The sequence below is a fragment of the Anser cygnoides genome, chromosome 18 (genome assembly GCF_040182565.1).
Source record: "Anser cygnoides isolate HZ-2024a breed goose chromosome 18, Taihu_goose_T2T_genome, whole genome shotgun sequence".
Taxonomy (NCBI): domain Eukaryota; kingdom Metazoa; phylum Chordata; class Aves; order Anseriformes; family Anatidae; genus Anser; species Anser cygnoides.
In genome coordinates this window covers 11,032,847-11,043,487 of record NC_089890.1, presented here as the reverse complement: position 1 = coordinate 11,043,487, position 10,641 = coordinate 11,032,847, and the positions used below count along the sequence as shown (strand labels likewise).

General features: G+C 49.8%; 1 long non-coding RNA gene across 2 annotated transcripts; it reads left to right on the top strand.

The window, feature by feature from the left end:
* The first annotated feature begins 2,843 nt into the window (after positions 1-2,843).
* On the top strand, positions 2,844-9,725 carry LOC136786597 (uncharacterized). 2 transcript variants are annotated; one of them, XR_010825678.1, is made up of 3 exons: positions 2,844-3,099; positions 9,085-9,136; positions 9,227-9,725. It is a non-coding gene; the product is annotated as an uncharacterized lncRNA (long non-coding RNA). The 2 variants fall into 2 exon arrangements; XR_010825677.1 differs by lacking the exon at positions 2,844-3,099 and having other exon boundaries at positions 8,715-9,136.
* Positions 9,726-10,641: the final 916 nt, after the last annotated feature.

Sequence of the window (10,641 nt, the reverse complement as noted above, 5' to 3'; positions counted from 1 at the left end):
AACACTTTTTATGGACTGCCTCAGTTCATTTCGTTCAATTCATCATGGCTTTGTTGGTGCAACTCATGAGCGAAGCCATTCATGCCGCGCAGCTTTATGCGGCACAGCCCCTTAGGTATGTTAAGTGAGATGGCTCCGAGCTGTCACTTTCTCCTCCTGATGTTTTACAGCCACGGCTGCTGTAGGTGCTTTCTGCTTTTCCTATCACGGTGACATCTGAGCGCCGCTTTCGATGAGACCAAATGGCCAAGTTCTAGCAGGTTTTGGACACCGGGAATTAATCAAAGTTCAACGTTTATGTCCCGTGCTCATTCATCAGCGGGAACAGCCAGCGCCACTCCAGGCGAGGACACCTGGGCTTTCCTTCTGCTTTTCTTTCCCAGCTCTGGGGAACGGGGGAAGTTTGGTCGCAGAGAGCCAGTTTGGATCATCACAGCTGTTCCTGCTTAGCATAAACCCCTCCAAGTCCCTGTCTGATCTGGGGCACAGCACCAACCTGCCTGTGAAGCCCTTCATCAGCTGCAAAGCAGCTACGTGTGACACCAGAGAGCTCTGCCCGAGTTAAATGCTGATTATTTTAACCCTCTCCTGCAAGGGTTAGCCAGAGGGCAGGAAACTGATCCGTCTGCCTTTGGTTTTTTGTCACCCTTCTTTATCAGGACAAACTTTGCGCATTTGCATTTTTACCTTAACTGCGTGGAATTTCACCAAAAAAATAAATAAAAATAATAAATAAACAGCACTTCTGCTGTTAGCACTACAGTGGGCACCACGCACTTAGTTAGAAGGCAACTTTCTCTGGAAGCTTTTAAAAATAAATTTGAGACTTTTCAGCCTCTTCCTTTGCTGTTTTATTTCCCCTGCTGGGGAAGGGCAGGAGGAGGGGGCGGCAGCTGGTTCGGGAGGCGCGTGCAGCTTTCCCTCTCCCCTCTGCTGAAGGCAGGAGACAAAAGAGATGCTCCCGTGCCTCCAAGCTCTCCCACACACACGCTCGCACGCTGCCGATCTGTAACATATTGTCTCTGACTCACTGGCGTTCGGGGAGCGGAGTCAGCAGGCTGTGCCAGGCAGGGAAGGATGCCCGGCGGTACCCGCGCTGCCAAGCCCCGGCCGCCCCCCTGCAGGCATCGCGCTTGCAGCCCTGCGAGCCAGCGCCGAAACCCTTGAGAGATTGAACTCATTAAACTTGCCACGTGTGATGGAGATGTTATCCGGCCCGCTGTAAAGAGGTGTAGAAAATAGCTGCCGCCTAGTTTTAAAGTGGCTGCCGTTGAGATGCTTTAAAGAGGGCGAGTGGGCGAGGCCGCGCGTACAAGTGCAGGTGAGAGGCAGGGCGCGCACGCAAGCGAGCGCAAGAAATATTACACAAAATAAAGAAGCAATTAAACCGGGGGGGAGCAGTCTCTTCAGAATGATTGGCTCTGCCTGCACCGAGAGCTGGAGCATTTAACCTTTTGTTTGTGCTTCGCCGAAACGCTGCCTTGCTCTCCGCCGGGGTCACAACCCGGTCACCGCCACCAAACGTCCCCGCCGCGGCCAAGCGCCGTAAATCAGCGGGGCCAGGAGGCAGCGCTGGCCCACGCTGGTCCCACACGGCCCTGCCCACGTGCCCATCGTCCCTGCAAGCGGTCCTGGGGCAGCCTCGGGCACAGAGGATTGGGGGCAGTGGCGGCTGCTTGCTTCTTGCTGAAGAAGCGGAAGAAACCCAGTGCTGAGCAGAACGGGGTCTGCGACAGCTCCACCTCTGGGGCATCTGCCTGGGCGCTCTGGTTTGGGTTACGTCGGCTTCACGGCAGGGCTGGTCACCCCCAGCACTCACGCCAGGAGAAAAGTTGGCCCTTGGGGTCTTCATCCAGGAGAGAAGCGAGAATGTGAGACCCTCCCTTCAGAGCAGTTTGAAGTGGCCAACAGAACCACAGCGGTCAGATGAGCCAAAAAAACAGCCCGTGTCTTCCCTGCTAAGCCCTGCCAGGTACCACGGGAAGAGATGCAGGGCTCCACAGCCCTACCCGAGGCTTGCTTTCTGCTGCCACGCACGAGCTGCAGAGCCACAGAACGCAGTACAAAAGCCCTTGCCGACCCTCGGCGCGAAGCGAGCCTGTAGTTTTTCAGTCAGCTTAGTCACATCTCCTTACTGAGTTCACCTCAACAGATTTTGCCACGTTTTGCCCAGACACCAAATGACAGCAACCTCTTTTTAGTAAACAGTATTAGTTAAGAGACCATTAATTAAATGCACACGCGGAGTAAAAGGAGAATCAAATGGAAACGAGGTGGGCTGAGAATGACAAGAGGTCCCCTTTGTGGCCACAGAGCACCGCAAAACCAAGCATGGATTTTGCTTTTTAAGTGCAGGTTGGCTTCTCTGCTACAAACACAGCATTTTCACAGTTCTTCTGGAGCACAGCAATAACCAGATGTATGTACACCAAACCGTGTGTATTGAGGTCCCCCAGCCAAAGCTGGAAGTTACCTTAAAGGGTTTTCTCGAAGGGATGAAGCTGATAAGAAAGATAGGATTTTATATAAGGAATAAACGAACAGCTATTCCTGCAAGCAAGAGCTTTTCAATGTGAATACTCAAAAAAAAAAAAGTCAATATTCCTGCTTTTCAGAAAAAATTAGAATGCAAAACACCCAAAATCTTGCAGTGAAACAAATTAGGTGGGAAGCAATTTTTTATTTGTTTATGTTTTAACATTTGAAAATCAAGACCGATCTCTATTCAACCAAATTCCTCCCTTCCACCCAGGTTTCTGACAACCACCACAAAACTTCTGGAATTCTACCAGGAGGGAGGGAATTACTGTCTCCCCGGCAGCTGGCTGAAAAACTGCCGCGAGGCAAGCGGAGAAACGCACCGCTGCATGGGAAGACCACGGACGGCTCTATCCACCAGGAGCTTAGCTTATTTATTTACCCAGCAATCAAATAAATTGTTTCACTCCAGCTCTCCGGGCTCACGTCCTCCATTTACGCCTGGCGCTCGAGCCACGGGGCGCTGGCACAGGCAGCCTCCCCGCGCACCGCACGAAGCGGCCGTGCCCGGTGTGCCGCACGGTGCGCGTGCACGCTGTGTTTCGGCTACCCGTGCAAAAGGTACGTGTAAAAACCCTTTTCGCAGCCAATTTAACCTCCCGCACAAGCGCTGCGGATACCTCTGCTGCTGTTCCTCCTCGCCACGCGTCCTTTCCCCGTAGCGCACGGGCTCTTTTTCTATCAGCTCATCATTTGCGTATTAACTCTCGATTAGCTCGGAGCTGGCCCAATTTCTCTGCCCCCTGCTGTAACGCATTAATGGAGGATTTGTACCAGCAAAGCGAAACGGTCGCTTTGCCCAAGAGACTTTCGCTCAAACACCACGGCAGAGCGGCAGACGCGGCCGGGGGCGGCCTCCCCGGCGCTCGGCCGCGCGCAGAGCAGAGGCACGGCCTGGTGCAAGGGCAGCGGGCGGGCAGCCTCTCCTGCCGAGGCTTAAATTCAACACAAACGCTGCCATCAGCAAGCCGGAGTGCTGGGGAATGTCAACCAGGAAAAGCAAAATGAGACCCTGGGCCTAGAGCAGCCGAGGTTACGCAGGATCCTGGCCCCAGGGAAACCTCGCCGGCGGGGAGACCTGCGGGGGGAGCTCCTGCCAGGACAGAGGCCAGTGTCATGCTTTATGCTTCATTAGGATTTTCCCTCCAACGTCTTAAGGCATTTAGCAAAGCCAGCAAAAACCTGAGAAGACCCTTACCGAGAAGGGAAGCCTCTGCTGCTCCTTGCCAAGAGAAGGCACCACTCCTCCCTCTGCAGCAGGACCGGGCGCCACCGCCACGAGCCATCCTCCTGCTGCCCCCTCTGCACCCACAGCACCACCTATCAACCTTTCGCTGAAGCCAAACAAGTTTCAGGGACTTCTACCACTCACCCTGTGTGAGTTTTTCTACTCTGAGCCAAGACGCCTGCCAGCGTTTCCTCTTCCAAAGTGCAGCGCCACTGCCTGTAAAGCGGAGCAAGGAGGAAAACCGGGTGGAAGCTAAGAAACCAGTGTCCAGCCTTCTGCCCTGGCTATGCCCCCGCTGTGTGGCTTCCTGGTGGGTTAGTCTTGGCTGTTTTGGCTTTCAAGAACACAAGCAAAATAAACCAAACTCTGAACAACCTCCCGAGGCACTTCCCTGGGGTCTGCGTGCTGCCAGGACGGTGCCCATGGAGACCCCGCTGCAAGCCAGGAGCAGACAGGGACCCCTGGGCACTCCCAGAGCTACCAAATTTCTGAAATGAAGTACCAGCGTGCTTGCACCCCTCCCATGCTGCATCCATCCATGCCCTCTAAAAAATACCGAGGCACGCAAGGAGACCTAATGAAATAATTTCCCAGTACCAGAGACAAACCAAAACAAATAAAAAAGCGGGGGACTAGCACGGGGCTGTGCTTTCTGAGAGGGGAGACTGCTCACCTGGTTCAAAACAGCCAGAAAAACCAACCCAAGCAGTCCTGGTTCAACATCACAAGTGAAATGTGGAGAGAGATCTGCTCACAGATCTCTCACTTATAAAAAAAAAAAAAATTGACAACCCATCCTAAACACTCATAATGTGCATTGCTAACTGCGCATTGCACCTCCCATCGTTTGTATGGCAGAAAAGGAACCTAATCCTGAATCTGAAAAACTATGTGATGGAGGATTTACAGTATTAGAAGGCAAACAGTGGCAGGTGTAATTAGGAGAAAAATTTGTCATGCTCTTGACTCTAGGAGAGAATGAAAGGTCTGGAATAGCAATCTCCCAAGTGTTTACCCAATGTGAGCGCACACAAGATGGAAAGCACATTTCCGACCACGGACAGATTAATATTTGATGCCAGAAAGAGAAATGCACGCTGTTCATGTTTATTTAGGATATTGTGAAATACAGTGAAATTTGCAATTTTATTGGATTCAGGGGTTCTGTGTTTTTGAAAAGTCCTAAGCTACTGTATGTTGTCTAAGCAGCACATATGTTAGTAGTTTAGACGTGCCGGCTGCAGAGAATGAAAGGGCTTCCCCCTCCCCCTGATTTTAAAGGAAAAAATGATATAAAAAGATTAGCCGCAGGATAAACTGGGAAAACTGCGCTGAGCTTTCTGTGTCTCTTAATACTAATTTTAGTAGCTAGAAGTGACACAAAGGAAAATTATATCTAGGTTACTTTGTCAGTCACCGCAGCCCTGAAAGGCGGCATTAAAGCACCGCGTTCCTCCTGCGGGCTGCGCAGGAGGCAGCGCTGGGGGCTCTGCTCTGCCACGAGGACACGTTTCAGGCGCGTGCAGTGCTCATCAGGGACCTGTCCTGAGACGGTTTCCAGCACTAAAGGCACTTCTGGAACTTTGTTACACACACACGTCCCCCCGCTCTACCCCCTGATATCAGTGTAGTCGGGGAAGCTCTGGCACCCTTTCCCAAGCACGGTTAACACCGAAGCTTTGCCGTGAGGATTCTCAGTAAGAGGAATAAAAAATCAGGTGTGATTTTACACCGCGTAATTTATCTTTGCTTACTCTTCCACTGACTCCTGCACAAAGCTGGTTGCAGAAGTTGTGCACGTGCTCTGCTCTGCCACAAGCGGCTGCTCAGCCAGAGAGCGACCCCTGCCCAGAACCACTCCGACCGCTCTTTGCTGCACCGCAGAGACCTCCGCTAACGACTTTTTCTGCAAAAGTCAAAAATTTGATTACACGCTGCAAAAAACAACAAGGTCCTACGGATGCGTATTAATGATGTATAAACCCCCGCCCTCATCAGGGCCCTTCGTTAGCGGGCTGACACTCAGGAGCTGCGCTCTGCCTGCTGGTGCCGGCCACAGCCTCCTGCATGGAGACCCGGGAAGGGAACAGGAGGACAGCCTCAGGAGGCCACGCTCTGCCCTTCTCCCTGCTCCAACACGTCCCCTCCAGTGCTGCCATGCACCTCCTCACCTGTCCCTTCACCACCTTTCAGCTCAGGGCCCTGGAAAAAGCAGCCACAGCTCCCTGCTTTCTGGCAGCAGCTTCACAGCGCGAGCACTGGGCACAAAGACCTGAATTTCTGTATGAGGGTGGCGGAGGTCGGGCTGGAGGAGCAGCGGTGGGTTATCCAGCCATCCTCCCTGCGTGGCAGCACAGCCGCCCGCAGCACGTCCCGGTGCCGCTGGAGAACGCCGCTCCCCTCGGCTGGGTCCCCTTCGGGAGGGCTCAGCGAAATTACGGCAGGGCGAGAGGCTGGGCTGCTGCTGACGATGTGTGTCAGGGAGAAAAAAAAAAGGAAACCAGCAACATGCCGGGTGAAGAAAAAGGAGGCGGTTTGCTTCTCTCTCCTTCCTCTGCCCGGTTGCGCGCCCAATAAAAGGGATATATTGTTCTCCTACACATCGTTGGGCAGCAGAGGAGCTGTGTGACAGCATCCATATTCCCGGCCGGCCCGCGTGGGGAAGGAGCAGGATGGGGAAATTCTCCTCGCCGAGGCAGAGCCGTGGGCACGCGGCTGGCTGTGGAGGCAGGACTGATCCTAACGGAGGGGAGGGAACACGGGCACAATGGAGAAAATGCTCTAAAGGAGGGAAACCCCCCGGGGAGAGGTCCGGCCACCAGGCAGGCACACGGGCTGCGCAACCGCGTGTCCTGCAGTAAGCGAGCCCCGCTGGGGAAGCTGGGGCAGCCCCAAACCTTTGAGGAAGGAGGCACAACTTCACAGCTCTTAACACAATTAAAAAAAACGAGCAAAATCAATCCGTTAAGCCAGCCGTGCCTCAAAGGCCATCAGGCAGAGGGAGGTGCGCAGCTCCTGCGTGTTGCTGCACGGGCTGCCAGCCTGCTCGAGGATGGCGTAGTTCTGCACTGAACCCCGGGGTGCCACCACAAGTCTCTGAACTTCAGGAATTAAAAATACTCTGAGCATCATAAAGGCTTGTATTATCTGTGAGCGTGCATCACAAAGCCCGATTCATTTATATAAACCCCCCCCCAAAATACATTTTCTGTAGCTGCGTACGTACACGCACGCTGAAGTCTCCTAAGAGGGTTGCATGAGACAGACTTTTCCATGAACCCTATGCAGCTAAAATTAGTATGAAAATGGTGGTGTTTCATAAAAGAAAGATATGTGGATGCCCGTAAGTGCCATTTTATTTCTCAGTGAGAGGATAAAGTGTTTTTTCCTACATAATTTTTGATGTAGAGGCTAAATTAGGCCTGAGAAGAGGGACAATACAACTTTAAACATCATTAGTATTCAGTCTACGTAAGCCAACCAACAGCAGTTATGTATTTTTGCAAGTATGCATATAATTTATTGTGGAGAACACAATTTACATGGGTAGTCGATGCCTGTTTTATAGCCTCACAAATAGATGTATGAACTCAAGCATATAATGGCTCAACCAGCAGGCGCAAATACGTTCTAAATCTTCTAAATGTGCTTCACAAAAATGTAACTGAGGAATATAAAACAGATCAATTCTTGCATGTTATATATTGGTTTTTGATTTACAAATCTAATCTGGGAAATTTCTTTAGAAATGAGTGGATTTTTTTTTACTGAACTTCTTTTACAGGATTGTGCCAGTCAAATCCTAGAGGATTCCCTTCGGTACATGACTGGTTTTAGTTTTTTATTATTATTTTAATCTATATAGAGAATACAGTATATTTTTGTAGCATTTGATTTCATAGCTTCCTGCATGTCCTAGTGCTAATTTCCTCAGGAAACCCTCTTCCATTATTTACAAGCTCATAACACACAGTGTGTTTTATCTATGTTTGCCCTAATTAGCTTCCCCAAAAGAAAAGGGAAGGAAAAAAAAGAAAAACACATTACTGTGGATTCCTGCACATCCTAGAAAGTTGGCAGTTTCATTTCTAATTCAGGTACAGGGGGAAGATAAAATCTGGGTGTCTGGAATAAAACACATTTCTAATGGGATGGAACGACAATCCCTTATTACCTCCCACCATTTTTCTCATAGTTTTGCTCCAAGTACAGCAAATCCCTGTGCTATATTTTTTCATAATGTATAGCTTGCTATTACCTCTCAAGAACAATTTTTATAGAGAGGGTGCCCTGTTCAATAGATCTGTAGTGTCTCCAAGGGGGAATTCACACAGGGTTTTATTTATGGTTACACTCAACTATACCATGTTGCCAAGCTTTCCCCTTTGGATTTGTCAAAAAATATTCCTTCCTCCACCAAAGCCTCCCCATCACATGGGTATTAAGACATAAAGGAAATAATTATTTTGCCCTTTTTAAGACCCTTATGGCACTTGTCTGATATAACATCAAAAGAATAATAATAATTAGAAGAACAAAGTTGGATGTTTGAATATCAGAGAATGAATATTCCAAAACACAGGTTTTGCTTTGAAGCACGGATTATCTAGAATCTCCAGAAAGATGATTGTTGCTCACTGACTGTATGTTTTCCGACCCACATACGAAGCATTTATCTGTCTCCAAAGGTTTCCAGTGCCATCGTTGTTTATACCAGAGCACAAAAATTAATTCTACCGTACCCCTCAAATATCCCTCAATTGAGATTCAAATTTTAGCTGTTTCCTCATACAGCCCAATATTTTCTGTCAAAATAATAATAATTATTATTTTTTTTTTAAATCGATGGATCTTAAAAATGAAAAGATGCTTATCACAAAATAAAATAAATCCACCTTGTGATGACCTGCCCCCCTCCAGCACTAATTTCCCTGGGGGGGTCTGAGCTAAGCTGCCCATGGCAGAGCCCACCTCGGCTCCAGGTGCTGTGCAGGGAGCACCGTGGTCCTGCCATCCTGAATGCCTCGGGAAGACAGAGCGACGTGGGAGCTCAGCTCTGCAAAATAATTTACCAGTTGTACTTGGAGGAAAAAAAGCAAAGTCATTTAGGGGCTTGGTAATGTTCTTGTTTGGATTTCCCAGAAATAAGAGCAAAGATGGAACGCTTTGCATTGAATCCCCATGGGGAATAAAAAGCCAAAAACATCCTGCAAATTTTGCCCTAATTCCCCCACAAGAGTACGTTCCTACTACTACTTTTCCCACTGGAAACAGCATCTGATTTTCCAGAAAATAATTCACTATTTCTATTTCTACAGTTAGCCGATGAAAAGATCAGCGTCCCAAATGGCAGGAGTTCCGAGGAAAACGGTAAGCACTCTTATGACAACGACGATATTTCAGATTAAAATCCACGTGTTTGGTTACCATGAAATAACTGTAGATTGATTTTTCCATTAGAATAATTTCTACCGAGGACAGCGGGGGACCTTAAACTCCAGCCCAGCTCCTGTCCAAGCCCACCCAGGAACGCCCCAAACACCCATTCCTCTCTCCTGACGCAGGGTCAGGTTTTTAAAGCCTTTAAGCTAGTTATCTGCCCCCAGCCGTGAGCCAGCACGGCCACACGCACCCAGCTCGGGACGCGGCGGTGCGACCGAGTTACCCACCCCGCCAGGCCACGGCACGCGGAGTACCCGCACTTCATTTTAATCGATCCTGCCAAGCAAGATTGATTATCTGCGAAAGGGCACATCGACAGCGGAGGAGTAAACAAGGAGCTCGGCTAGCAGGAAGCCGAGACGCCGTAAGGCAGCCGTGTCTGCCTTCAGAGAGGTGGGGACGGGGAAATCCGGGGAAGCTTTCAAGACACTTTTTGAACAGAGGGATGGGGAAGGCTCGCAAAGGAGGGCGGCACTGGTAGAGCTTCAATAAAGTGCCTGGCACAGGCAAAGCCAGGGGAGATCTTGGTTGGCACTGCTCCGTCTCCGGTGGTGCCCACTTCGCAGCTTTCTCCACGGGCTGTGCTCCCAAAGGCTGCCACCGCCTTGCACTGGCTTGCTAAGAGGGCGAACGGCCCTGCACAAACACAAGTCCCAAGTCAGGTCTGCACCGCGAGGAGCCAGCGCACCCACCGGGCTCTGGGTCCTGGCGTATCTGTCGGCCACGTTCACTCTGGTTTTCTGTTCCCTTCTTCCCAACTACAGCTTTGCCAAAGCACCCAAAACACAGACAACCTCTATTTACAGTTGCAACGGAAAAAGTGTTTTTTTTTTGTTGTTTTGTTTTTTCCCTCCTCTTAAGGCAGGCTGAAACGGTAATAATGTGAAAACACACACATGCAGGGAGAACACGCTCACTGAAGTCACATCCTGTTCGTTCATTACAGTAACAAATGTGTTTGACAGTAATTATCCAAAGGGGAGAATTCCAAATCTTCTCATCTTGCTCTCTCCTAATTAATTAATAGTTTAAATGTCATCATGATGGGAAGTGCTCATCAGAAGCAGAATCTGCTGCCATGATTTACAACTCTGCCTCCAAAGGCTCTGAAGCAGTGGCACCCCGGGGTTAAATTTAATTCAAAAACGTAAGGCTCTTATTGTGTTCCTAACCATTTTTGCACTGAAACTCCCCCATTGCGTGAACGGTGTGAAGGGAAGATGCGGGTGAGCACTTCCTTCCCCTGGATTTTTTTTTTTTCTTTCATCATTAAGTCGGAAACTGAAAGATTAAATTAAAATTAGTCGTTTGTCAACTTGTTACAGATTTGTTGCGGATGGCAATTGAGGGACAGGCCTGCTGCGCTGCTGAGCAAAGCTGATGCAGAGAGGGGCCCTCGTGCTCGGCGAGTGCCTGTGTCAGAGCTCCTAATC